This window comes from Camellia sinensis, chromosome 15 (assembly GCF_055761805.1).
Source record: "Camellia sinensis isolate YWXY chromosome 15, ASM5576180v1, whole genome shotgun sequence".
Lineage (NCBI taxonomy): Eukaryota > Viridiplantae > Streptophyta > Magnoliopsida > Ericales > Theaceae > Camellia > Camellia sinensis.
In genome coordinates, this window is record NC_138975.1 from 48734465 (window position 1) to 48762451 (window position 27987).

At 40.8% G+C, this 27987-nt stretch overlaps 1 protein-coding gene across 2 annotated transcripts in view; it reads right to left on the reverse strand.

Annotated features, from left to right (window-relative positions):
• Positions 1 to 18557: 18557 nt before the first annotated feature.
• LOC114299456 (putative disease resistance protein At3g14460) overlaps positions 18558 to 27987 on the reverse strand; it is a 28542-nt gene continuing 19112 nt past the window's right edge. Inside the window, exons 13-16 of one of the 2 annotated variants that reach the window (XM_082909511.1) lie at positions 27874 to 27980; positions 27640 to 27768; positions 26996 to 27085; positions 18558 to 19491 (exon numbers count right to left, since the gene is read on the reverse strand). The gene's annotated coding sequence lies outside the window, so the exon portion shown is untranslated. The remainder of the gene's footprint in view (positions 19492 to 26995; positions 27086 to 27639; positions 27769 to 27873; positions 27981 to 27987) is intronic. The other variant, XM_082909510.1, reaches the window with a different exon arrangement.

The following is a 27987-nucleotide window of genomic DNA, read 5'->3' on the forward strand; positions in this document are numbered from 1 at the left end:
ACTGCCATGCAGGTTGAGACCAGTATTGAAACACAGCGCCCATCTGGGGCGTCTGCTTCACATCCAGCTTTGGGACCCTAGCCGAACTTTGACCCACTTCCGCTAGCTGAAGATTTGCAGGGTCCAGATCCTCGAGAAGGGTTAGCTCAAGCCCGAGTTTTCAGACCCCTGGTGCAGCCTAATGAGAGACTTTATTCCCTTGATGCTAATGACCTCGATTTGATTGCAGTGAAAATTGCGAACCTTGAGAAGCAGTTCAAAAAGGCACAGGGCCTTAACTCCATTCTCGACATTGAGGATGGGTGCACCGAGTCTGCCGTACGGCTCCCAGACAGATTCAAAATGCCATATATTGACCGTTTCGACGGGTCTGGGGATCCAATGGTACATATCCGACTTTTCTTGGATGTCCTAAAGCCGATGGGTCTGACTAAGCCACAGAAACTCTCTGTATGGGAGAACCCTGTCGGGTGTAGCAGCCACTTGGTACGCTAAGTTGGAGAATACAGTGAAGCAAAACTGCGAAGAATTGACTGAGGCCTTTGTTGATCAGTATTCTTACAATACCCAAGTTGAAATGACCATCCAAGAGCCTGAAGCAACCCGCTAGAACCCAATAGAGCCTTTTGTGGAATTCGTTGCGAGATGGAGAGCAAAGGCAGCACAAATGACAGATCATCGCCCTTCTGAGAGGGATCAAGTGCGGATGATGGTGCGAAACCTCGAGCATGATATGTTGTAAAAGTTGATAGTCGCTCCACTATTCACTTTCAAAAGTCTACATGAACTGGGGGTTCAGGTCGAGAATGCGTTCAATAGTGGGATCATTCCCAGAACAAGAGAACCGACAAGGAGGATGATTTCAAGGAGTACCAATGCTGGAAGTAGCACTATTCCCGAACCCACTGAAATCAATACAGTCACCACAAGCAACCCTTTTGTCAAACCAAGCCTACAAACCGTCGGCCCAGCCCGAGCTCAGGGCAGAACTTTCACCCCCCTCTATATGAGCCTGACTAGCGCACTAAAGCTCCTGATGGAAAAAGGGCATCTCAAACCCCTCGATCCTCAACCTCTTCCCGACCCACTCCCAGCCAGACATAACCCCGCCAAGTACTGTATGTACCATCAGCAGCGCGGCCATGGCACCGACCGTTGCTACCGCCTTCGTTATGAGGTCCAAAATCTCATCGACAATCGGACGATAGCTCCACCTTCAGACCCCAATGACCAAACATCTCCTGCCTACCTCAATCTCATCCATATATTGCCATCCACCTACGACCCTAACATATACATCACCCTGGCCTATCTATCCAAGCCTGAGGTGTTCATTCCAGAAAGCATGGACTTATGCATGATGGATGCACCTGGACCCCATTCATCTCAAACCCGTGAGCCCACTACTTCTGAGCTGAAAAGAAGGATCGAAGATCTTCGGAGAACTGTGACAAATCTGGCCTCCGAGACATTGGCTCCCTCATCGACCACATCACATACCGGGAATTCCATGACAAAAGGCTCCCCAATCTTGGGACTGGCTGCATTCGAAGAAAGCCAAACCCTTGGCAAAGTGGAGGCAGACGGTAAGAACAAGGTAGGGGCAGACATTGGTCCCCATGAACACCTTCAGTGGGCTGTGGAGGCTTTGAAAGCCGAAGGGCTGAATAAACGGCAAGTAATTGTAGTTGCTGCAAAGATTGTGGATGGCGCTTTTGCCACTCAGAATGAGAGCAGTTTGAATCAAGGGCCAAGCCGGGAGAAGGGTCGTTGTATCAGAAATGTTCCTTTCAGCTATAATCCTGCACTCAGAAGAGATTAGCAAACCCAGTCGGCGCCCATCAATCCCGTTACTGGTGTGTCCAGTAAAAATCCACAAACTTTGAAGTACCAACCCCGAGGTCAGAGGGTCTTCCATGCCCTCTACATGCCTTTGTCCAAAGCTTTCCAAATCCTTATAAGACAAGGCCCTCTCAAACCCCTTGAGCCTCGGCCTCTCCCAAACCCTCTTCCGGCTATGCATGATGCTATCCAGTACTGCGCGTACCATCAGCAAACCGGCCATACTACCGACGACTGCTTCCGTCTTCGCCATGAAGTACAGGATCTATTTGACAATGGGGTCATCCTCCCGCCGAGCTTAGCAAAGTCTACCGGCATTGGATCGGTGAACTTGGGAGGATAATGTGATGTGATCGGGGGATGAACCAGCTGCGGGTGGCACTCGATTAAACTCCAGACGTGGGAATGGCACGCACTGTTCTGAGCAATATGCAAACACCAGTTTTTGTGCTTTCTAACTTGGGCATTGCGTCAGTCTTGTTGTTTTATATAGAGTCAGTCTTTTCTTACTGAGTCAGTTGGGTCTGTCTTGTTGTACCGAGTCAGTCCTATTTTGTTGGAGTCGGGTGATTTCGGGGGTGTTACCTCGGACATCACTTGCTAGTTTGGTGTTTGCCTTTTCATTTTCTTTTAAGTCTGTTTTTGCCTTGGAGCCAGTAATGCCAACAGATTTGAATGAACAGCGGTGATTTTCACATTCTTGTGTTCGCTTCTGCCTTGTGCCAGTTGTGCCAGAAGTTCTGAATGAAATGGCAGTGCTTTTCGCCTACTTTTCTGTCCCTTGAACTCATTACATTGACCTAAGTTTTTCAAAACCTTTTGAACACTGTGATGAAAATGAAGAGGAAAGAATTCCTCGGGATTTGTAAAAATTTGATCAATTGAGAGAAAGAGAGGCGTGCTAAGCCCTTAATGAATGAGATCATACTTGTTAATGTGAGTACTGAGAAGGATCCTGGCTTAATCCAGATTGGTTCTACATTGTCTTCAGCGCAAGTGACTAGTCGCTTTCTTAAAAGATTTCAAAAAATGTTTTGCGCGGTCCTGCGAAGACCTGTGTGGAATCGCTCTTGAGATTGTGCAGCCTAGGATCGTTCTCAGCCTCGAGACTCGACCCCTTCGCTTTCCGACCTTGAACCTTAACTCAGAATGTTCAACGGTCAACCGCAATGTGAGGCCTGTTCGGCCAGATTCGAAGCAGCCCTCCACCTAGGGACAGAAAAATGTCAGATGTGCTCGGAGAGCCGAAGATGGATCATCCTGCAAATCAATGAAGACTGGCAAGAATGCCAAATCCCAGAAGAGAAGAAAGAAGAAAGTATTGCTGAAGAACAACTGAGTTCCTATCCACAACACTAGGGGCAAATTTAGCCCCCATGGGATGGATTCCTACATCGTGAGCGAACAACAGTCACTCTCCTGGATTTAGACGGATTCGAGATCTCAGAACCATTTGACATGGACCAAGCTACACTTTTACCCTTGAGAGGCTCGCTGGGCCGAAAACCCGGAAGGGCGACCCAGGCAAAAGTTAGAGCGAGAAAAAGAGAAAAGAAAAGAACAAAAGAGAAAAATGCAAAAAAAAAAAAAAAATGAAGAAAATGCAAAAAATGAAAAGAAAAAAAAAAGAAGAAAAAGATGGAAAAAAGAAGAAAATAAATGAAAAAGAATTGAAGAATATAGCTCGCAAGGTTGAAAACCCACAAAGGGCGGCCTTAGCAAAAGTTAGAGTGCAAAAGGAGAGGTTAATACCCGAGTGTACCTTAACCCCGAACTACGTGAGGCTTGATTCCCATCTTTGGGATACGTAGGCAACTTCATTCTGAAGTCCAGCCGTAAAACACTGTGTCCATGTAATGGTTTTGATCATCTTTGCTTTCTCTGAGTCCGAAAATTTGGTTGTGTTCGTCACTCTGAGGACTGACTACAATGCGCCGCGATGCTATCCAAACAAGGGGCAACTTTCCGTTGCCATTCAATACGTTGCGGTGCCGTTCAAACAAGGGGCAACTTTCTGTTGCCAGGAAGCTCTCTTCAAGCACGGGGCAATTTTCCTTCGGATCTGAAGTTGTGCATCTCAAGAGCGGGTTCCGTGCTCGTTGAGCAGTGGCCGTTTGCAAAAATAGTTTTTGAGAATTTTTAATGAGGTTGACTAATTTTCTCTCAAAAATTATTCCATTTTTCCAAAACTGAACCATTTCTTGGACCCAAAAAAGGAAAATTTTCAATGCTCATAACCTGACTTGCATGATTTTAAATCAGAAAATTGAACAAGCATGTTAATCGAACTCTCATTTTGGTCAAAATTGTCTTAGTAGAAAGCCAAAAACAAAAAAATGGTCGAAATGATGAACTAGGGGCATAGTTGAGTCAGGTGTTCTGTCTTTTCCCCATTGACACAATACTTGCCAAGAAGGGTACTCTACCTGCCAGAAAAGGGCACAACTGAAGTTAACAGCAAAAGGGCTGAAAGCTCTCTCACCCTCCGAGCAACGAGGTATCAAACCAAGTGCAAAGCACGAACTGGAATGGATCAAGATATTCCACTCCCTTATCTGGACAGATCTGATCACGTCTAAACTCCCTAGCAGAGCATTGTCAACCGATGTCAGTTGTAGATTTGCTACACAGCCAGTTGTAGCACAGCCCCTCTGTGGGAGAAACTCACTAGCCGCGTGCAGAAGAAGAAGAATCTAGCGGAATGCTAGGGGCAAGAGCCCACAACTTTCTGTTTATCCATCAACCACCCAGGGGAGGGATTTAAAATGAGAGATTGAAGAATAGAGAGGTGTGCGCTGAGAGAAAAAGTGAGGAAAGGGCTTTTTCAGAAAAACAGAGCTTGAGGGCCGAGTGATGTGAGAATCACAAATGAGAAAGGGTGGGAAACAATACCCGGAGAAACTGGCTCCTCGTGCACCGAGAGGTCTCTCACCTTTGTAACACAGCTGAGTGTTGTGTTTGTGCGTTTTGTTTGTCTCGTTTCTTTTTTTAAGTCGTTTGAGTGTCAACAAATGTGTTTAGGTTATTTTACCTTGTTTTTCCTTTGTTGAGTTGTGTTTAGGGCGTTTTACCTTTGTTTTCCATTGTTGAGTCGTTTTGGCTATGGTCAGTTGTAGGCTCAATACCCGGTTGAGAACCCTTTTTCTCATTTCAATTTCAAAAATCGTTTTGTGCTCAAAGTGCCGTGTCGTTCTCCACATTTGTGCAAAAAAGGATCAGTTCTTTCATAAAGCCGCAGGGTTTAACCCAGGTCATGTCAGAATAGTAAAACAAGAACCTATTTAAAGCTATTTAGGTTCCAGACTGCAAAGCAAAAGAAAAGAGGGAAAATTTGGAGCATCTTAGCATGTTTCAACTTTAGCAAAATCTGAGACTTCATTCCAGGTGCACCTTCTCAGGCCTCGCTGTTTCTCTAGAGTATGAGTGTATCTCGACCCCAAGTGTAAGCCTGCTTCAAGTCAGAATGGCAGTCCAAGCAGCACCCGAGGGTTTCACATGCAGATGTTATCTCTCGCCAATATGAACATGGTGTGCCCTTTTTGAGCTGAGTGAGTTGTGAAGCCCTCTAAGAGGCAAATCAGAGGCACCAGAGTACATATTTGATGCTCCTCTATTGCGTAGAATGTGAACTTTCATATACACTGTTGTTGCATGCGTGCCGCGCATCGTTATGATTCATGCATAGAATATGCTTGCTTTCGATTCCGCATAGAATATGCTTTGCTTGTTTCATGCATAGAATATGCTTGCTTTCAATGTTGCATAGAATGTGCTTCCATACTTGCATAGAAAATGCTCGTATCTTTTGCATGGAAAATGCCCCCATACTTGCATAGAAGATGCATTTTATCGCACTTTCTTGTGCATTTTATCTCGCTCGCACTGTCTTGTGCACTAACACTTTGTATCTCACTAGCACTATCTTGTGCATCTTGTGGTCGTATCTCACTCGCACTATCTTGTGCATTTCAAATCACTCACTCTGTTTAGTGTATCGCGCTGTTTAGCGTATCGCACTGTTTTGTGCATTTCTAATCACTCGCGCTGTTTAGCGTATCGCATTGTTTTGTGCATTTTTAATCACTCGCGCTGTTTAGCGTATCACACTGTTTTGTGCAATTCTAATCATTCGCTCTATTTTGCGCACCTCAATTGCACTATTTTGTGCAGTTTATCATTCGCGCTATTTTGCGCACCTCCGTCGCACTGTTCTGTGCAGTTTATCACTCGCACTATTTTGCGCACCACAATCGCACTGTTTTGTGCAGTTTATCATTCGCGCTATTTTGCGCACCTCCATCGCACTGTCTTGTGCATTGCATTCATCGCGTTATTTTGTACTTGCATTTCATCGCACTATCTTGTGCATTTCAAATCAATCGCGCTGTTTAGCGTATCGCACTATTTTGTGCATTGTATCATTCGCGCTATCTTGCGCACCTCACCTGCACTTGTTAGTGTATTGCATCGCACTATCTTGCGCTATGACCATTACTTGCATTGTGCATGCATTTTATCGCGCTATCTTGCGCACCTCACCTTTAGCATCGCACTGTTTTGTGCATTCACTCTACTCGCACTGTTTTGTGCACCTTTAGCTCGCACTGTCTTGTGCACTCACCTGGTCCAGGAGACCTTAAATCCTCCGGTCTAAGGAGACCTTAAATCCTGCATCATCACTCACACTGTTTTGTGCATTCACTCTGCATCGCACTGTCTTGTGCACATTGTTTTTTTTGCATCACTTGCACTGTCTTATGCACTCTTCGGTCTAAGGAGACCTTAAATCCTGCATCATCATTCGCGTTGTTTTGCGCATCGCACTTGCATTTATTCGCACCGTCTTGTGCACTTTCCGGTCTAGGAGACCTTAAATCCTCTAAAGGTGCAATTCCTTTGGTGTTTGTCGTGCCCGAATGACTTCTGGTGGTCTAGTATAGCCACCTGCCTGTGTTTGCGGTGAGTTCCTAGGAGACCAACTGAGACGGTGGAAACTAGAGTTTGAATGGCTTATGCCTAGAACGCAAAGGTTCGGGATTTCCGAGACTAAAGTCTGGTTTAAATACCCAGGGGTATATCCTCGGCTTGAAATCTGTATGGCAGCCCCATAGATTGAGATAGCATCTGTATGCGCCTTAATTCTGGATACCGAATCAACCTAGTCTATCACCATGTTGGAGAATAGGGAAAGCTGTGACCATAGTCAGGAAGAAAAGTAGTACCTGTGGCTCAATCAAGAAGAAGTGAGAGATCCCCAGCAGCATGAGGCACGATATTGTATGTACGGTTCATTTGAGGCTGGTGCGACCAAACGAACCGCGCAGGTATTGTATCTTCTCCGTGTGAGACGTGGCGAGAATTGAATAATTCTCCGTATTCTTAACTGCATGAAATGTAGTTGTTGCTTTGCATTCTTGCTTAAAACTGTTGCATCTATTGTGAATATGTGCTTCATTACAGCTTGCTGCATTTGCATGATCATTAAGTTACCTTCGGCTTCTTGCATTGTCGGTTGCATTTTGCCCCTGTCTGCTGGCATGCCTGCGGGCACATCTTTGTTTGCCTTGCTTGTTTGTCTAAGTCTTCGTCCTTGTCAAAAATGGGTCGTCACTGGGCTTTGACATTCACTCCCGCCACTTCTTGACTTCCGAGTTCTGTCAAAGAGGGGCAACTGTAGACACCCAATTTTTGACCACCTTCAAGACTTGGACACGACTGATGGTTTTGGAAGTTGGGCAGTGCAAAGGTTTAATTTCTTCGACAAGGAGATAGAGTCGAATCTCAACTTCATACCCTTTTTTTGGACCAAAACGAGCTTGATCAAAAGATTTTAGTCTTAAAACCCTCTCTTTCAAAACGTTTTTGAAATAAAGTTTTTACGATGTTCCGAGGCTCGCATTTTGTCAAATGTTGCGCTTTTCGGTAAACCGAGCAAGGACAAAGTGGAAATGAACGAAAGAGAGATGAAATCTTTGAAAAATATTTCAAAACACCTTACTTAGGGGTTTGGAGTTGAAGAAAAGAGGAGAAGAGGGAAGAAATCCAGTTGGGGGAGAAAATGGGCATGAACCGTTAAGAAAAAGGCAAGCAGCCCTCGCCGAATCGGGCCTATTCATTTGCATACTTGGAATCAAGCTATGAGGCCACCACCATTGGAAATAAGACTTCCAGGGCTTCATTTTTCACTCAAGAATCTCCTAAAACCAATTCCGGACGGGGGAGATAAGGTTGATTGAAGTAAGGCATCACTCCGGTTGAACCGAATCTGCGCGGCTTCACCAAAACAAGCATAACTTTTTTCACAGGAGGAATTTTAATGCAAGGTTTGCGCCATTGGAAATATAACTTCCGGGGCTTCAATTTGGACACTTGAACGGCCACCATTGGACTTCCCTATCACTGACTGGCCACCTTTCTTTCCGGCAGACTCATTTTTTGTCCTGAAAAGTAGCAGGCCGACCAGAAAAGGTGGCAGGCCGGCCACCTACCTGGTTAGATGACCATTTTGGCCCCTTTGAGCTGGCCGGCCATGATCCCCTCCCCAAGTGTGTTCCAGGTGTGCAATTTGTTTTCCTTCAGACCCAATACCCGAGGGTCTTTCCTTTTGGGGGGAAATTTGAATTGGTTTTCCCCCCCATTTTTCCCCCCTTTCCTCCACTCCTTTCCCTATAAAACCAGCACCCTCAGCTGCATTTTAGGGGGGTTAGAAAAATCCATTGGAGCTCTTGCATTCATCCTCCCTCTCCTTCTCTTCCAAGCCTCAAAACACCTTTGTTCTTGGACCATTTCTACACCACCTCATAGCACCACACCTCCATCCTCCATTCCAGCAACTTGAGGCTGCTTTCCAGAGGTGAAGAACTCCCAAACTTGGCCCAAAAGTTGTTGAAGCATTGGTCTACAAGGGTGAGTCCCATTTTCCCTCTTTTGTGCCTTATTTTGCTTTGTATCTAAACCATACTTGCTTGCATTTTTGGACTCCGACCCAAACTGTAAACAGTCATATTTTGTGCCCCTTTTCATGTTTGATTAAGGGTCTTTCTCTGTTTGAGGCCTGCAGCTATCACTTGCCTCTTTAACTCTCTTTTAGGCCTTATTTCTGCATAGTATTTTAGACCTATTTGTGAGCTGTTTTGGACTTTTCCATAAACTGAAAAATAACTTTTTTTGAGCCCCTATTCAACATTGTTGAAGGTCTCTCCTCTGTTTGAGACCTCCTTCTATCACTTGCTTCTTTATCTCTCTTTTAGGCCAATTTTTGCATAGTATTTTAGGCCTATTTGTGAGCTGTTTTGGATCTTTTCATAAACTATAAAATATCTTGTTTTGAGACCCTATTCAACATTTTTGAAAGGATATTTTCCATTTGGGGCCAGCTGCTGTCCCTTTGTGTTTAATCCCTATTTTAGGCCTTTTCTTGCATGATAGTTTGGCCTTATTTGTGATTATTTTTGTGGCTTGATGTAAACTGTAAAGTGCCTTGTTTTGAACCCCTCTTCAACTTTGTTGAAGGGCTCTTTTCCATTTGGAGCCAGCTTCTGTCCCTTTGTGTTTAATCTCTCTTTTAGGGCCATTTTTGCATGATAGATTAGCCCTATTTGTGTTCATTTTTGAGGCTTGTTATAAACTGGAAATATGCATGTTTTGGGACTGTATTGCATCTGTCTTCATGCTTCATGATAAAATAACGCATGTTTTGTATAGCTATAGGCCAATGCGTATGCCTAGTTTTGTGTTTCAGGGCCATTCCATGCATCGGGTGCCATGTTTCCATGTTTCGGGACCATTTTGCATCACATTTCAGTGCTGAAACTTGCATGTTTGTATGCCATATTTCGTGCCTTGCCATGCCTCGTTAGAGTGGCATTTGTGCCTTAGGATCGGTCCTCGGTTTGCGTGCATGTGTGCACGCATTTCGAGTGTCTCATTTTCATCTCATGGCTACTGATGAGAGTGTGGCTGAGGTCCACTCATGTTGGTGTAAGCCCATTGTGCATTGTGTATGCCATTTCATTTCATAGCATTGTGTATGCTAGGTTGTATGTTAGCGCATTGTGTATGCCATGTTACATCGTGCATTGTATATGCCATCTCATAGCATTGTGCATGCTAGGTTGTATATTAGTTGCATTCATGCATGTCATGCATATTGCATTGTGCTTGGGATAGGAGTTAGCCTGAGCACGGGAAACGAGGGACGTTTCGTACTTCGAGTGACGGAACGTGTCTCAATTCCCAGTCACTGACACTCCGGATTACCCATGATGGAGTTTAGGTCTTGTTGTGTTTATATGTGCATTCATTTCATATTGAGTTGTGCAATTCGACTCCTCGGCCATCATGCATCGATATGCGTGATTGGTGGCACGAGGATTGAGGACTACACTCCCCGAAGAGTAGTCATGTATACATATGTGAAAATACTTTGCCATGTCCCTTTGTTGTTCTCTGTTGCAGCAAATCAGAAATCAGCAACCTTCCAGAGCCTGGCACACATCCCAAGAATAATTACAAACAGAGGCAAACCAGGGCATCGCAATGGATTTTCACGCAAGGCAACTCGAGCATGCATCATCCATCATTCGGAACAGAGCTGAGGCGGTCCACAGATTTGCGTGCAATTTACTGCTTTCCTAGATTAATTTGCTAATTAATTAGGATTTTGTACTTATTCGGACTGTGCTATTTATTCAGGACTGTATATTATTTATTCAGACCCTCTGCGCGAGGGCACAACTGTAATAAGTGTGCGTGTGTGTGATGTATGTCTTCCAACCCCACGTCTTTCTCCCTTTTATTTACTCGCTTATGATGGTTAGATTAGGGCATATTTCAATTAGCATACAGTATGATAGCATGTTTGCATTCATTCATCTGTTTTGCATGCACCGGGCTCGGCGCATCATACTAACTGCATTGTATTTTCAATTCCAAGTTGAATACATGTTAGCTGTAGCATTTCATATGCCATGTCTAGAATAGCCGAGCCTGCTATAGTTGCACTTTTGCATGTGTTGCATTAGGCATTTCCGTATAATTAGGATCATGCATGGATTTCTAATTAGCTTCTGTTTTGGCTTGGAGTACTCGGTAAGTTTTGTGCTTTAGCATCCTTGCATGCGTGTAAGTGACTGCCATGATAGCATGCTTACCATGAGGCTAATTGCTTATATGATATATCTGCCTGAGTACCTGTGGGTGAAGGTTGGGTTATTTGGATTGGAACAATTCATCAAATGTGTGTTTTAAGCCCACTTGATAGTGGCAAAATCATGTTTTTCTAAGCCCACCCGAGGGTGGCAAATCCACGTCTTAGCCTACTTGTGGGTAGCACCATCAAACCATTTTCAAAATAAACAAACATGAAATGTTTTGTTCCAATTCAAGCGACCGAGTCTATACTTGTATGCTGTGCGCATCACATAGTAAATCTAGGCTAATAACCGGAATAAGAACGCATAATGTTTTCAAAAATAGATATCATGGTTAGTAGAGGCTGATCTTTGATCGGGCGAGCGGGGGTGCTCACGAAGTGACCTTCCCCAATCGTACCCAAGTTCCCGAGCCGAGGCAACTTTGGTGATGACGGACACGTGGCCTTGGGCAACGAGTCAGGGTTTCCTAAATTTCCCAAAATAAAATATTTAGGTGGCGACTCTATATCTGGCAAAGCAGTCCATGTTTGGCACTTCTTTCCTAAAAATCTATTTTCTCAAAACGATTTGCCGGATTTGGACTCTTTGGTTCAGATTTAGAACCGTGACAATTTGAGAGTCTGAGCTGTAGTGACCCCAAATGAACAGAACGGGGACTCATCCTCCCGGGGCGTTCGGGGACGTCTACAGGCAATTGTGCTCATCCCTCGTTGTTTTATTTTTTTTTTAGGAAGAGAATTCGGATTCATTAGTTGAAGAGTTAAGAAGTGCATGTGTCTCTTATGTGCAATTTCATCATGGGTGTGAAGGAAATAAATATTGTGCACTGATATTTGTAATTAATTATTTGTAGCTCTGTAGTGGAAGCTTGGCATGTAATATTATTATTGTTTTATTCATTGCGAGGGAGAACATGTGTTATTATGCTTTTATTACTCAAGGGTAATAGATATTTGTAAAAAAAGAAAAAAATGCTTCTAAATTAAAGGCTTTTGGTAATGTTTCCGAGTAATTAAAATTGGGGGCGTGACAAAATCTCACTTTAGTCCTTACACATCAAATTGTCACAATTTTGATGTGTAAGGACTAAAGTGAGAATTTGTGTAAGTTGCATGGTGCATAGTGTAATTTACCCTCACACGTTCTCTCTCTCTCTCTCTCTCTCTCTCTCTCTCTCGCCTTATAAAAAATTTCAAAAAAAACTATTTTAATCTTTTTCATTTTATTTTCATAATATATATAATTTTTACTATAAAAATTTAATTTTATAAAATTAAAATATCATTGAAAATAGGGAGCTTTTTTGATAAATCCACTTTCTAAGCGTTTTATTCCATTCAATCCATATTCTTTTTGACTATTCCATTAGCTCCTATTTGAGATAAGAAGACTAAAATACCATTTTCATCTACTTGCGTTCCATTTATTTCACATTATTTTCTTATGTTTCAATAAGTCCTATGGGTGACATAATTACCAAAATACCTTTAATGTGAATGTTCACACCGTCAATGTGAATGTTCATATCGTCAATGTGTAGGGGCCCGGCCCATGTCAATCCTCGTGGGAGCCCGGAAAAATTCAAGTCGGGCCGGGGCGGGCCCGGCCTATTGACAATGTGAATGTTCACATTGACATGTTAACATTCACATTAATAGGAGTGTAAAATTGGCCTGCGTCCCGTGGCGGCGCGAAACCCGCCCGCGGCCCATGGACGGACCAGGGCGGGCCCGGTCCAGCCCGTTGACATTGTGAATGTTCACATTGACATATTAACATTCACATTGATAAGAGTATAAAATTGGCTCGCGGCCCATGAGCGGCCAAAAGCCTGCTCATGGCCCGGGACGGGCCCGACCTGGCCCGTTGACAACGTGAATATTCACATTGACATGTTAACATTCACATTGATAGGAGTGTAAAATTAGCCCGCGCCCCGTGGCTGTCCGAAACCCGCCCACGGCCCTTGGGCGGACCGGGGCAGGCCCGACTCGGCCTGTTGACAATGTGAATATTTACATTGACACGTTAACATTCACATTGATAAGAGTATAAAATTGGCCAGCGGCCTAGGGCAGCCCTGCCCGGTCCGTTGACAATGTGAATATTCACATTGATATGTTAACATTCACATTGATAGGAGTGTAAAATTAGCCCGTGCCTTGTGGCTGCCTGAAACCCGCCCACGGCCCGGGGCGGGCCTGGCCATTTTTTTAAATTCTTTTTAATTTTTTCTACCAAAATTTTATTATCTTTAACAAAAAAGACACTAGGCCTTTGCGCGGGCCGGGCCTCGGACCGAGCCTTGAATGGGCCTTAACCGGGCCGATGGGCCGGGTCGGGCTTCAAAGTGATGGCCCAGGCCCTAGCCTAGGGTCTCGGACTAGGCTCGAGCCTGGGCCCAAACGAGTCTTTCCCGGGCCGGATCGGGCCGGCCCACGGGCCAAAAAATTAGGCCTAGGCCCTAGCCCTGGCACAAGAGTATTCGAGCTTTGGACGGGCCGATGGATCGAGCCTCGGGTTGGGCTGGTGGGCCTGGGCTTAGCCTCGAGCTTAGGTCGGGCTTGGGCGGGCCTAACCATTTTTTTTTTAATTCTTTTTAATTTTTTCTACCAAAATTTTATTATTTTCCACAAAAAAATACATTGCGCCTCAGGGCGAGCCTTGAATTAGGGGTGCAACTCGGGCGGGTTCGGTCGGGTTGGGAGGTTGTCCAAGCCCAGCCCAAGTTGTGCTGAGACCTGCCCAAGCCCGCCCAAGCCCGAATTGTAACCCGAGGTTGTTTGCCCAAGCCCGACCCGAGTTAAACCCGAATTGCCAGAGTTGCCAGAATTGTAAATGAATTTTAGTTTTTTTTTCCTAGCTACATTATTAAATTATTAAAATTTGACTTTATTTACTTTTTTTAAAAAAAAAATAGAAAATCATTAATACCATCAAAACAAATAATTTATATAATGTAAGAGAGATGTCACTATAGTAGTCCTTATAATTTATGAGTGCAAATAAAAAGAAAAAAGTAAGATTTTATGTTATTTATATATATAATATATATTCAATATGATTTAATAATATAAATTATTTTAATATCATGTAATGGATAATAATTTATATATATATATATTTAATATTTTTATATATCTATATATGTATAATTCGGGCATCGGGTTGCTCGGGTTGCTTGACGTCTTTCTCTAAGCCCGCCCACATTTAATTCGGGCTTCTGAATTTTTGCCCAAGCCCATACCGAATTTGAAAATATTTTGTCCAAGCCCTAAAAAAATTCGGGCTGGGCTCGGGTTGCTCGGGTTGAGCCCGCCTAAGTTGCACCCCTACCTTGAATGGGCCTTAAGCGGGCCGATGGGCCGGGCTTCAAAGTGATGACCTAGGCCCTAACCTAGGGTCTCGGACATGCTCGGGCCCGGACCGAAACGAGCCTGCCCCGGGCCAATTCTACATTCCTATCGATGTGCATTTTAACATGTCAATGTGAATATTCACATTGTCAACGGGCCTGGCCAGGCCTACCCCGGGCCGCGGGCAAGCATCGGGCAGCGGACAAATTTTACACTCCTATCAATGTTATTGTTAACATGTCAATGTGAATATTCACATTGTCACGGGTCGGGCCAAGCCTGCCTCAGGCTGCGGTCGGGCTTCGGGCCGCCCACAGGCTGCGAGCCAATTTTACACTCTTATCAATGTGAATGTAAACATGTCAATGTGAATATTCACATTGCCAACGGGCCGGGTCGAGCCCGTCCTAAGCCGCTGGCCAATTTTATTCTCTTATCAATGTGAATATTAACATATCAATGTGAATATTCACATTGTCAACCGGCCGGGCCGAGCCCCCCCCGGGCCGCCCATGGGTCGTGGGCTAGTTTCGGGTAGCCACGAGGCGCGGGCTAATTTTACACTCCTATTAATGTGAATGTTAACATGTCAATGTGAATATTCACATTATCAACGGGCCGGGCCGGGCCCGCCCCAGGCGACAGGCGGGCTTTTGGCCGCCCATGGGCCGCGGGCCAATTTTATACTCTTATCAATGTGAATGTTAACATGTCAATGTGAATATTCACTTTATCAATAGGCTGGGTCGGACTCGTGCCTGGGCCGCCCATGGGCCGTGGGCGGGTTTCGGGCAGCCACGAGGCGCGGGCTAATTTTACACTCCTATCAATGTGAATGTTAACATGTCAATGTGAATATTCACATTGTCAACGGGCCGGGTCGGGCTCGCCCTAGGCCGCTGGCCAATTTTATACTCTTATCAATGTGAATGTTAACATGTCAATGTGAATATTCATATTGTCAACGGGCCGGGTCGGGCTCGCCCTAGGCCACTGGCCAATTTTATACTCCTATCAATGTGAATGCTAACATGTCAATGTGAATATTCACATTGTCAACGGGCTGGGTCGGGCCCGCCGTAGACCGTTGGCCAATTTTATACTCCTATCAATGTGAATGTTAACATGTCAGTGTGAATATTCACATTGTTAACGGGCCGGGTCTGGCCCGCCCTGGGCCGCTGGCCAATATTATACTCCTATCAATGCGAATGTTAACATATTAATGTGAATATTCACATTGTCAACAGGCCTGGCCGGGCCCGCCCCAGGCCGCCTATGGGCCGTGGGCGGGTTTCGGGCAGCTACGAGGCGCGGGCTAATTTTACACTCCTATCAATGTGAATGTTAACATGTCAATGTGAATATTCATATTGTCAACAGGCCGGGCCGGGCCCGCCCAGGGCGATGGGCGGGCTTTTGGCTAGCCATGGACCGCGGGCCAATTTTATACTCTTATCAATGTGAATGTTAACATGTCAATGTGAATATTCACATTGTCAACGGGCCGGACCGGGCCCGCCCCGGGCCGCCCATGGGTCGCGGGCGGGTTTCACGCCGCCACGGGACGCGGGCCAATTTTACACTCCCATTAATGTGAATGTTAACATGTCAATGTGAATATTCACATTGTCAACAGGCCGGGCCCGCCCCGGCTTGTGGGTGGGTTTCGGGCTGCCTACGGGCCAATTTTACAATCCTACCAATGTGAATTTTAAAATATGAATGTTCACATCATAAAGTTGCTAACTGTTCAAAAAATATTTATAAGGGTATCAAAATTAAATATAAGGGCATAAGTGTTCAAGAAAATAGTGTAAATCAAGAAAAAGGACTTTATGGAATAAAACGATACATACATGGGACTAAATGGGTCAAAAAATTCCTTCGTGGACTTCTGGGGTTAAAACACTTCTAAATGGGATTTATCAATAATTTACCCTTGAAAATATATCTTTAAAATGATACTAAAATTAAATATATTTATTAAAAATTTAAAATAAATAAAAAGTAATTACTATGTTTAGTTATGTTTTGAAATTATTTTTTTTAAATATAAAAAATAATTTGATGAAATAAACACACAAAAATAATATATTTTTGAAATTCTTAGAAACAATCTTCATTCAAAAAAAATCATATGAAAATAATTTTTTTTAAAGGAAATAAAAAATACACAAGTCCAATCGGCATATAGGTACAAATCAAATACAGAGGAGTTTTGGGAAGATAGTTAAAAGCTAATTTTTTGGTTTTTTTTTTTAAAAAAAAAGCGTGTAAAAAAATCATGATCACATCATCATATCATCTCTCAAATTTTTTACACGTTTTTTTTTCAAAAAAAGTAAAAAAAAAAGAAACAAAAAACTAGCTTTTAACCATCTTTCCAAAACTCCTCTGTATTTGATTTGCACCTATGCATAGATTGGATTTGTGTGTTTTTTTATTACTTTTAAAAAAAATTATTTTCATATGATTTTTTTTGAATGAAGATTGTTTTTGAGAATTTCAAAAATATATAATTTTTGTGTCTTTCTTTCATCAAATTAATTTTTATATTTAAAAAATAATAATTTCAAAGTAATTACTTTTAATTTGTTTTAATTTTTTATTTAATATAGTTAATATTAGTCTCATTTTAAAGGTATATTTTCAATGATATTTTAATTTTATAAAATTAAATTTTTATATTAAAAATTATATATATTATGAAAATAAAATGGAAAAGATTAAAATAGTTTTTTAAATTTTTTATCAGGAGAAAGCAAGAGAGAGAGAGAGGGGTAAATTACACTATGCACCCCTACACTTTACGCAAAATCCCACTTTAGTCTGTATACATCAAAATTGTGACACTTAACTCCCTAAAGGGTAACTTCTGTTAGCCTCACTGTTAACAGAAGGGCCAATGTTATACTTGACCAAAAGTGCAGGGGGTTAAGTGTCACAATTTGATGTGTACGAACTAAAGTGAGATTTTGCGTAAGTGCAGGGGTGCAAATTGTAATTTACCCTAAATTTTAAGGGTCAAAGTGAAAAAATGACTAAATATAAAAGGGACAAAATATAATTTACCCTTTCTTTTATTTCTTATTTGGATTAACTACACAAACCTCCCTGCTCAAAAAAAAAAAAAAAAAAAAAACTATACAAACCTCTCTTAAAATTTTAACAAATATGCGTATCTCACTTTTAATTTTCAAAATTACATTAATCTTGTTTATGTAACTTGGCCCATGACTATGTTAAAAATTATAATGAAATGACAAAAATATTCTCAAACTAAAGAAAAGGTCAAACTAAAAAATATTTAATTTTTCTAATTTTTGTAACCAAACAGTCCTAATCCAAATATACCCTTACCTATACATATAGCCAAGCACTCCAATAACTTATCCCTTACATCATCTCCACACCCATCGTCATTACCATATGAATATCAAAAAAATGAGCCCTATATGGGACACAAATGTCTCAATTGTACCTTTCAATAAGTAATTTACTATTCCTTCAGAATTTCATAAATATACATGCTTGTCTTGTATGAAATTAATTGAATAAAGAAATAAATAATATTGTGAACTTAAATAATTTTTTATTATAAAATTATTTGATTGAATTATATATATATATATATATATATAACAAGTCCAAGTCATGATTGCATCAAAACTTTACCAAGTCAAATTTGGATTACACTCTACTTGATACCAAGTCAAATTTAAATTACACTCTAGTTGATGAGAAATTCTATAGGACCCTAAATTCTAAGTAACTATTGTACAAAAGTTTGGGAATAATTTTATTGATAGTGAACAATATTAATTTTTAAAAATGTGATTATGCTAACTTTATACTTTAGGTGATAACAAGATTTTGAACTTAACACCTACTCAATGGAGCCCCAAATTACTTGCCGAAAATCTCGTCATTTTCAAAACTTAAAAAGGACATTAAAGAAAGAATGGATAGAGAGTGAAACAAATGATGAAGTACATGGCTTTTGTTGCTCAAATAAGAAACACTAATACTAAGAACACAGATTAGAAATACATAATAGATCACAAAAAGTGTAATGTTGACCCATCATAACTAGGTTTAACCCTAACCATCTATTGCATTTTCTGTAAATTATCCTGTGATCCATTCTATGTTCCTAACTTTGCTTGGGAAGAAATATAAAATACTCCAACACATAGGGTCCTAGTACTAAAAATTTTAACAGTTTATTCCAATCAATCTAGTGTAACCAACTTTAAAAAGGAATCTCCAAGGCCACTGCTTATAAAAATTAAAGGCAAGCTTGAAAATGAAGACAAATCAACACTTTCTTGCAATCTTGTTCTTTCTTTATTTCAGTTCATGCCACTAGTATATAAACAATGGAAATCTAAAGACTTACTCAACCCCCAATACAATCACAAACCAATGAAAAGAATAGTCCTTTGGTATACCAACCCTTCAAACCCCCCAAAGAATGGCACCTCTAAAATCTACAATCCTAAAACCAAGTGTATATACATCAATCCTCTTCAATCTAATCTAGAGATATAGAATACAACATTCTCTTCAGATTTTACATTCCTCTATGATAAATTTGGAGGAACTACATACATGAACATTTCAAGCCATCTATTACTTTCCTCTCAACAAGCAATTTAATCAGAAGACCAGGTGAATCAATTTTGGCTCCATAGTATATCAGCATAAGCTTTCTCATCTCCCCGCTGCTTTGCGACATAATCAGCTGCCTTCAATACTTACTCTTCTTCATTTGAGATCTCTTCTTCTTCTTCCATCAATTATCCTGATGCAACTGCTTCCATAGATATCTCTCTCTCGCATTCAACCAATGCTTCTCTCATAGCCTGTTTTGTTGTTGGTGTGTCATTGGGTCTATATTTCGGGGCAGGCACAACAAACGTCAATATAATATCATCCAAACTCGTACTCTTATGGTTGGGGCTACTGTTTGCATCTGATGGTGGAACAATGAAAACGATACCAAGCTCGTAGTTACAGGCGTGAAGTCTTGAACCCAATACAGAATTTGTCTTCAAAGCTCCAACTGCCTTTGTCCTAAGTGAATTAGAAGTTGGGCGTCCCCAAGTAGCGGTACTGAAGTGTCTTCGAGCTACCTGCTTTTACCATACATTCTCTCCTCTATTATCTTTAAGTTAAAACTAGCAATTTTCGATAACATAAATTGAAATAGAAATGACAGCTAAGGAGATGTTTTAAAGAACTGGAGTACATAATGTGGCTTAAAATGTAACTTCACATAATACTAAGACATAGCACCACAAAAAGTATTGACTTTAGGGAAGAACATTCTTCCCATACTTGTTTATTAAATCATAATATTGTAAGACTACTTTGATACATCATATTAATCTTTGAGATCATGATCATTCATGCATACATGAAAACCCAAGCATGACCTTGAATACAATTTGAAAATCTCTTCTATATTCGATTCAATGTTGACACTGTGAATTATGATTATTGTAGTTTATGTTATTCATCAAGGGTAGTTTAGTGGTTTAGGTTATTAGGGCTTCATTCTGTTTAGTCTATATATTTGTACTTGGCCTTTTGGTGAATTATCTAATAAGATACAAATTCGTCTTCCCTATTTTCATGGTATCAGAGCCATACAAACGGCTGACCTAGCTTCTGTTGCACGTCATCTCTCTCATCTCGTGTTCGTGGTTCACTCTCTGAACCATTCATCTAAAACAGTTCCTCAGGAATCGACTCATCATCAGTTCGTCAGAGGACATTGCAGCCTATTCGTAGACTCTTATGGTGCACTCTTTCTTGTTGCAGGTCATTGCCATTGCTCTCTCTCTCACTCTCTCCCTCGTCACTGCTCCAGTTATACTTTCGTCTGGTGCCTTGAAGCTCGTCGTGATCTTCATTTGGTGCTCACAGTTGTTTGCAACTCCCTATTAGGGCTGTGCTTAACCTTTCGCTGCCCTTGTGACATCTCTGATCTGTACCTTTGCTTCGACTTCAGCCCACGACTGTTTTTTTTTTTTTAATTTGTTGCAGCCTTCAGTCTTCAGTTGTCTATTGTTCAGTCATGGGTATTCCTCTGCTGCTTTTCACTCTACTTTGATTTCACTGTGTTGTTTAAATTATAGCGCTATGGCTGATGATAAATTGCAAGCTATCACCACTAAGTTAGATGGTACCAATTACTCTTATTGGTCTCATGTCATGAAAATTTTTATAATGGGTAAGGCATGTGGAATTATGTTATTGGTGTGACTATTAAACCTACGGAATCCACAGAAACTAAGGCCGATTTTACTAAATAGGATAAGGAAAATGCACAAATTCTTACTTGGTTTCATAATTCAGTTCAAACTACCATTGGTATGAATTTTCCAAGTATTCTACTTCTAAACAAGTTTGGGACTATTTGAAAACTATGTACCTTGAGTCTAACTTTGCAAAACAATATGAACTTGAGATGTCTATTCACAGTGCTAGTAAAAAAGATAAGTCCATTCAGGAGTTCTACAATGAGATGACTACTTATTGGGATCAGCTTGCTTTGATGGAACCATCAGATTTGCAGTTACTTGACAGTTATACCAAGTATCGGGAGAAGCAACGTCTTGTTCAATTTCTTATGGCCCTTTGTGATCAATTTGAGCCACTTCGGGGAGATATTCTACATCGGTCTCCCTTGTCTTATGTGGATGGGGCTGTCCGTGAGCTTATTGCAAAAGAAACTCGGTTTAAGATAGCTCATGGTGCCCCTGCTTCCTAGTCAATTTTTGCCACTCCTCCACTCTTGCCCACTCCACCTTCTCCTTTATTTCAGGTTACTGGTAAGCCCAAGGCTCGGGTTTCCATGGATGAGTGCAGCTTCTGTCATCAGAAAGGCCATTGGAAACATGCTTGTCCTAAACGTTTGCAGCCCAAGGGTCGTTCATCTGGTCTACCATCTTCTAAGCCGACATCTTCAAGATTTCGCTCATCTGCCGCCTTTTTTGCACTAGTTTCTGAGAATGGTCATCTTTTAATATGCAGTCTATGTTTGAGCAGTTCAAGTCTTTCATGGTGGCCAATCCAAATCTCTCATCCCCGGCCTCCGCTATGACTACCACTCAGTTAGGTTTGTCTGGTTCATCTTGTTCAGGTAATATCCACACTTCGTGGAGTTTTGATTCTGGTTGTTCACATCATATGACCCCTGTTGCATCTCTCCCCAGTAATTATGTCTCTCCTTCTTCTTCTATCACTATTACTACCGCCAATGGTTCTTCTATGCCTGTACACTCTATTGGTTCTATTTCCTCTTCCCATTTGTCTCTTTCTCCTGTATTTTATGTGCCTTACCTCTCACTTAGTCTTATTTCTATTAGTCAATTATCTGATTCCGGTTTTGATATTGTTTTCTCTTATTCTCATTGTGTTGTGCAGGATCGAGTATCCAAGAGGCAGATTAGGATCGGGCGTAGAGTTGGAGAACTATATATCTTGGACAACTTGCATGTTCCTTCAGAAGCGTCTTCTACTACATTGTCTTCTTTTTGTTTAAATAATAAGTCCTCTTTGTTTTATGTTTGGCATTCTAGGTTAGGTCGTCTGTCGAGTGATCGTTTGAGGATGTTGGTTCGGTCTGGACATTTAGGCAATTTTCCCGTTAATGATATTTCTGAGTGTTGTGGTTGTAAACTGGCTAAATGTCTGCTCCTCCTTTTAATAAAAGTGGTTCTATTTCATCTTCTCCTTTTCAATTGGTTCATACTAATGTTTGGGGTCTTTCCCCTATAGTTACCAAGGGTGGTTCGCAATATTATGTGTCTTTTGTGGATGATTACAGTCGATTTACCTTGGTTTATTTGATGACTAGAAAATCTGATTTTTACAAAATATATACTAATTTTCACTCCATGATTTGCACTTAGTTTTCTGCCACCATTAAAGTTCTCCATTCTGATTTGGGGGATGAGTATTACTTGCCTGAGTTTGAGAAGGGTTTAGCTACTCATGGCAGTATTCATTAGTCTTCGTGTTCAGACACTCCTGCACAAAATGGTCGAGCTGAGCGCAAACATCGCCATCTCCTTGATACAGCTCGCTCTTTGTTGCACTCGTCTTTTGTCCCTTCTATTTTTTGGGGAGAAGCTGTGCTCACTGTTGCATATCTTCTCAATCGGATGCCTACTCCTCTTTTCTCAGGCTCATCTCCATATGAGCGTCTTTTTGGTGTTACTCCCAATTATTCTCTTCTTCGTATTTTTGGTTCTGCATGCTTTGTGCTCCTTCCTAGATGGGTGTGCTCTAAGCTTAGTTCTCGTTGTGTCGTATGTGTCTTTTTAGGGTATAGCATTAATCAGAAAGGTTATCGGTGCTATGATCCTACCACCAAAAAGCTATATATGTCTAGGCATGTCACCTTTTTAGAAAAACTACCCTACTACACTATGCCTTCCACCCCTGTCCTTATTACCAAGGATGAATTGGTTCACGTTGACTCATTTCCTCTTGGTGTTTCTCCCAATGAGTTTGTTTCTAATCTTGAGGTCTCTACTTTGCCTCTTACTAGCACTTTTAATATCTCACCAGCTACTTTCTCTCCAGCTCCCGCTTCCACTGCTCCTCTTCTTGTTTATCAGGGCGGTAAAGAACTTCCGAGCTCGCCTGTCTCTAGCTCTATTGTCCTTCCAGCTGTTTCTTTGGATCCCGCTCCTCCTACGCATCACTTTCTACAGCAAAACCGTCATTCTCCGAACTGGTATGTTTTGGTAATATATGTTTTTCCCTTTCCTATCAGTCTTTTCTTTCTTATCTTCATACATATTTTGAGCCCAAGTCCTACAAGGAAGCTTGTCATGATCTCAATTGGATTGCTGCCATGAATGATGAGTTAACTGTTTTGGCTAATACTCAGACTTGGGATTTGGTTTCATTACCCGCTGGCGAGAATGTTGTAGGCTGTAAATGGGTCTATAAGGTCAAAACCCTTTCTGATGGGTCTTTGGAACGGTACAAAGCTCATTTGGTTGCCCAGGGATTTTCTCAAGAGTATGGGATTGATTACGATGAGACTTTTGCCCCCGTTCCAAGATGACTATTGTTCGCACTCTTATCTCTGTTGCCGCTGCCCATCGCTGGCCTTTGTTTCAGCTAGATGTCAAAAATTCTTTTCTGAATGGGCATCTTGCTGAATAAGTGTATATGCGCCCTCCACCGGGTCTTTCTTACCCTCCTGATGTTGTTTGTCCTCTTCGCCATACTCTATATGGTCTCAAGCAGTCTCCTCGTGCTTGGTATGAGCGATTTCACTTTGCTTCACTTCAGCTTGGTTTTCACCCTAGTCATCATGATTGTGCTCTCTTTGTTCGGTGCACTTCTGTTGGCCTTGTTCTCTTTCTCTTATATGTGGATGATATGATTATCACTGGCTCTGATTATAGTACTATTGAAGAGGTTAAGCATCAGTTGTTTCAAGAGTTCAAGATGAAGGATTTGGGGTCTCTTCAGTATTTTCTTGGTATTGAGGTTGCTACTTCTCCTACTGGGTATCTTCTCTCTCAGATTAAATATGCCCGTGATATTCTTTCTCGTGCCAATCTCACTGATGACAAAATTGTCGACACTCCTCGTGAGTTGCATGCTAAGTTTTCTGCTTCTGATGGCGTTCCTCTTGAGGATCCCACTTTGTATCGTGAGTTAGTTGGGTGCCTTGTTTATCTCACCGTTACTCATCTGGATATCTCCTATGCTGCACATATTCTTAGTCAGTTTGCTTCTGCTCCTCGTTCCACACACTATGCTGCCTTAGTTCGTACTTTGCGCTACCTTCATGGCACTTTGTTGCAATGTTTGTTGTTATTTGCGTCTGTGGACTTGACTCTTCGTGTCTATGCTAATGCTAATTGGGTAGCTAACATCTCTGATCGCAAATCCACTTCTGGTCTTTGTGTTTTCCTTGGCGATTCTCTCAAATCCTGGAAGAGTAAGAAACAGACTATCGTTGCTCCTTCCATTACTGAGGCTGAGTATCGTGCCATGACTCATGCTACTTCTGAGATCATTTGGCTTCGGTGGCTTCTTTCTGATATGGTGTCTCTCTTTCTAATCCGACTCCGTTGTATTGTGATAATCAGTGTGCTGTCCAAATTGCCCTAATTCCGTCTTTCATCAGCGGACCAAGCATGTTGAAATAGATTGTCATTTTGTCAGACAGCATCTTCAGGCTAGCACTATTACTCTCCATTTTGTTCCCTCCTCTCTTCAGTTGGCCAATTTTTTTAAGAAGACTCACACTGTTGCTCGTTTTCGTTTTCTTCTTGGCAAACTTTCGATGCTTTCTACGCTCGCATCCTCAGTTTGAGGGGGGGTGTGAATTATGATTATTGTAGTTTATGTTATTCATTAAGGGTAGTTTAGTAGTTTAGGTTATTAGGGCTTCATTCTGTTTAGTCTATACAAATTCGTCTTCTCTATTTTCAGACACTTGGAAAATAAGGAAAAAAAGAGAATAAAAGTGACAGAGAGATGGTGTGGAAGCAACACCATGGATGAATTAGAGTGAGGAAGCAGTGCTAAGGATTGGAACTTCCTATGCAAGAAGAGAAAGGAACGTATATATACACAGCTAGCACCTTTGGAAATTGTTGAGGTAAACAAAATAAGCCTCGAGACTCCTCAAAAGTTGGGTCACATTCCTAGTCTCCTTAATTGCAGTCACATGAAGAATCTTAAAAATAATGGCCCTGTTTGGGAAGTTGGCTATTTTAGTGGGCTATTTTAGTTTTTGACTATTTTAGTAGGCCAAAATAGTTGTGTTGGGGAAGAGGGTTAGATTTTTTTTTTTTTTTTTTTTTTTTTGTAGTTGAATGTGATGTTTGTGAGAGAAAAAGTGAAATGATTATAGGTTTGATATGACATTTTGTCTTATTGACTATTTTAGCCTATTTTGTCTTTTAGTGCTATTATAGCCCAAAAAACCAAAAAAACTTCTTCCCAAAGGTTGGAAGAGCTGAGTTGCTACGGGAATAGCTTTCTTACTTGATGTATGATATGTTGTATGCAGAAAAAACAACATATTTTTTGCTAAGTAAATAAAATTCATTAACTAAAAATGGACGGGAGGAGCCAATACAGAAAGGGAAAGAGGTTACAACATAACAACTTCTAATGACTAGAAAGGACAACTCCTCTATATATGCCAAACATCCTAAGAATTCTTACAAGACAAATTATCTACAAAATCGAAAAGAGTGTATGGAAGGCAAAACCCTCCCAAAAGACCAGCAATACAAAATGGATAAGAAAAAGTTGTTGATTCTATGCACATGCTCCTCAACACCTTGGAATGCTCTCGTGTTATGCTCCCTCCAAATAAGCCATAATCAAGCAAAATTTCGAATGTACAGGCTTTTGTCAGATCAATTCAAAAATTTTGAAAGTCAAAATTTATGCTTTCAAGTGATAGATTTGTACACAATAGTCATCGTCATTGGTTAATATAGAATTGTAATTTTTCTTTCTTTTTTGGGTTGGATTCTACCTTCTTGCCACAACAACTTCTCTCTGGATATCAAAGCAATGCAAGGTCAATATGTATTAGCGATTTGGAAGGTAATTAACAGGCTATTTGTTGGAAGGCGGAGGATTAACTCTTGATCCAGTGTTAAATAAAAGAAAGATAACATTCAGAAAGACTTTCTTTAAATCAGAGTTCGCATTTTCCCCAAGTGGCTGTGGATTTTGTAAAATGCAGAAGGGTTTCTGGACTGAGAAGTGATTGAATTCATATGATAGGTTGTTGGAAAATAACATGAGACGGTAATCCAATAGTCCTCAGAAGTTGGATGCTTCATACATGTGATGTATGTTTCAATTTGAAATGGCTACCATCTGCATAAGTTCGTAGGGATTGAGCTAAGATTCATTACAATCGTTATTTGAATCAAATAATCTCTGTTGCAGAACAGTATGATAGATTTCCATCTTATAAGTGAATATGATTACATTCACCCTAGGTGCACATCTGTGAATACAACAGTTCAGAATGGCAGGGGAATCCATAAGAAATAGAAAAATGACTCAACTTCACATAATAAACTTAATATGGCTTTGGATCACTTATTCTTGGATCTATGGCATCATCTCTTTTGTTTGGTTGATGTCCAATGTTTGGCTCCGGGATCTTGTCTAGTAATGATTTCAATGGATTTTTGGGACTTTGGAGGTATGATGAAAGCAAAAGTGATGTGTCATTGTGTTGTTTTCTCATTTTTTGGGTGATTTGGTTGGAAATGAATGCAAGGATTTTCGAGGACAAATTTGATGATATAACATCTATGTGGGATAGAGTATGTCATTTGGCATTGTTTTGGACTTCCGTTTCGACTCCTTTTAAGGGGATTTCATTTTATTTCTAGAGATTGAAAACTGATATGTGATGGTTAAATTGTTTCTTAGTTTTGGTGATTGATGGTTTCTCTTCTATTGTAGAGGACATCTTGTCCTCTTTTTGTACTCTTTGTTTTTTAATCAAATTTCCTTTTGTTGCCAATCAAAAAAAAAAAAAAAAAAAAAAGAGAGAAAAGAAAAAAGAAAGGAAACTTGGAAGAGACAGACTTCGGAACAATAAGGAGGGAATGTGTTTACCTTGACATGCGTGGAATGATTAACTCTATCATTGGGATAAGGAATCGCATCATGAAGCATGCCTAGGTTTCTTAACGTTTGCCATGTTTTCTGTAAAAAAACAACATTAGGCAAATTATGTGTTACAAGGGAAAAACAAAATAAAAAAAATAGGTGATTGAATATTAGACAAGAAGAATTCACTAAGATAATAATGGAAAGTCAAAGCTGCAGAAAAACATTGTTGTATCTTCAATTCAAAAAAATAAAAATAAAAACTGGAAAAGAAGACAGATTTTTTGTTTCACTTGCAAGCACTATTGATTTGACATTTGCTAATTTCCACAAATCCTTAGACCAATTGAAGTGGCAGTTAGTCACCAATCCCATATGGATTTAAAGAGGCATTTTATTTTATTTTAACTTTTTTACATTCGAAATATATGATTTAACCAGGCTAGACATGAGATACTCCTCATAAATGTCAGTAGGCTTGTGAGGGACTTAGTTGCACACCTATACTTTTATCCCATACCTTAATGAAATATAAAAATCAAGAACATTTTTTTTTTTAAAAGAAAAACAACAAACAAACAAAGCAAAATAACACATGGAATCCATTTAAAAACCATTGGACGTTCCATGTAATCAAAAGGTCAGGATACCTGGGAGAAACACATAATTTATTTTGAAGCTAAGATTCCACAACTTGCATTTTTCACTCTTTCATTTGTGGGAAAAATGATTATAATGGATGGGTTTCTTATCTCTTGACTTGTACACCGGCAACACCACTGTAAACACCAATAATGAATGAATGAACTACTGAATCCAAAGATAATAGTATTTCAGATTTTGACTCATGCTACACAAACTGCAACTGGAAAAAAGTTTCTTACATCTGGATCAGACTCCTCAGACTTAGAGAACTGCATTGATGTCTTTCCAGATGCTACTGAAAATGCAGCTAAAAACTGGGTGGTGACTAACCTAATTAGGGATAAATCTTGACA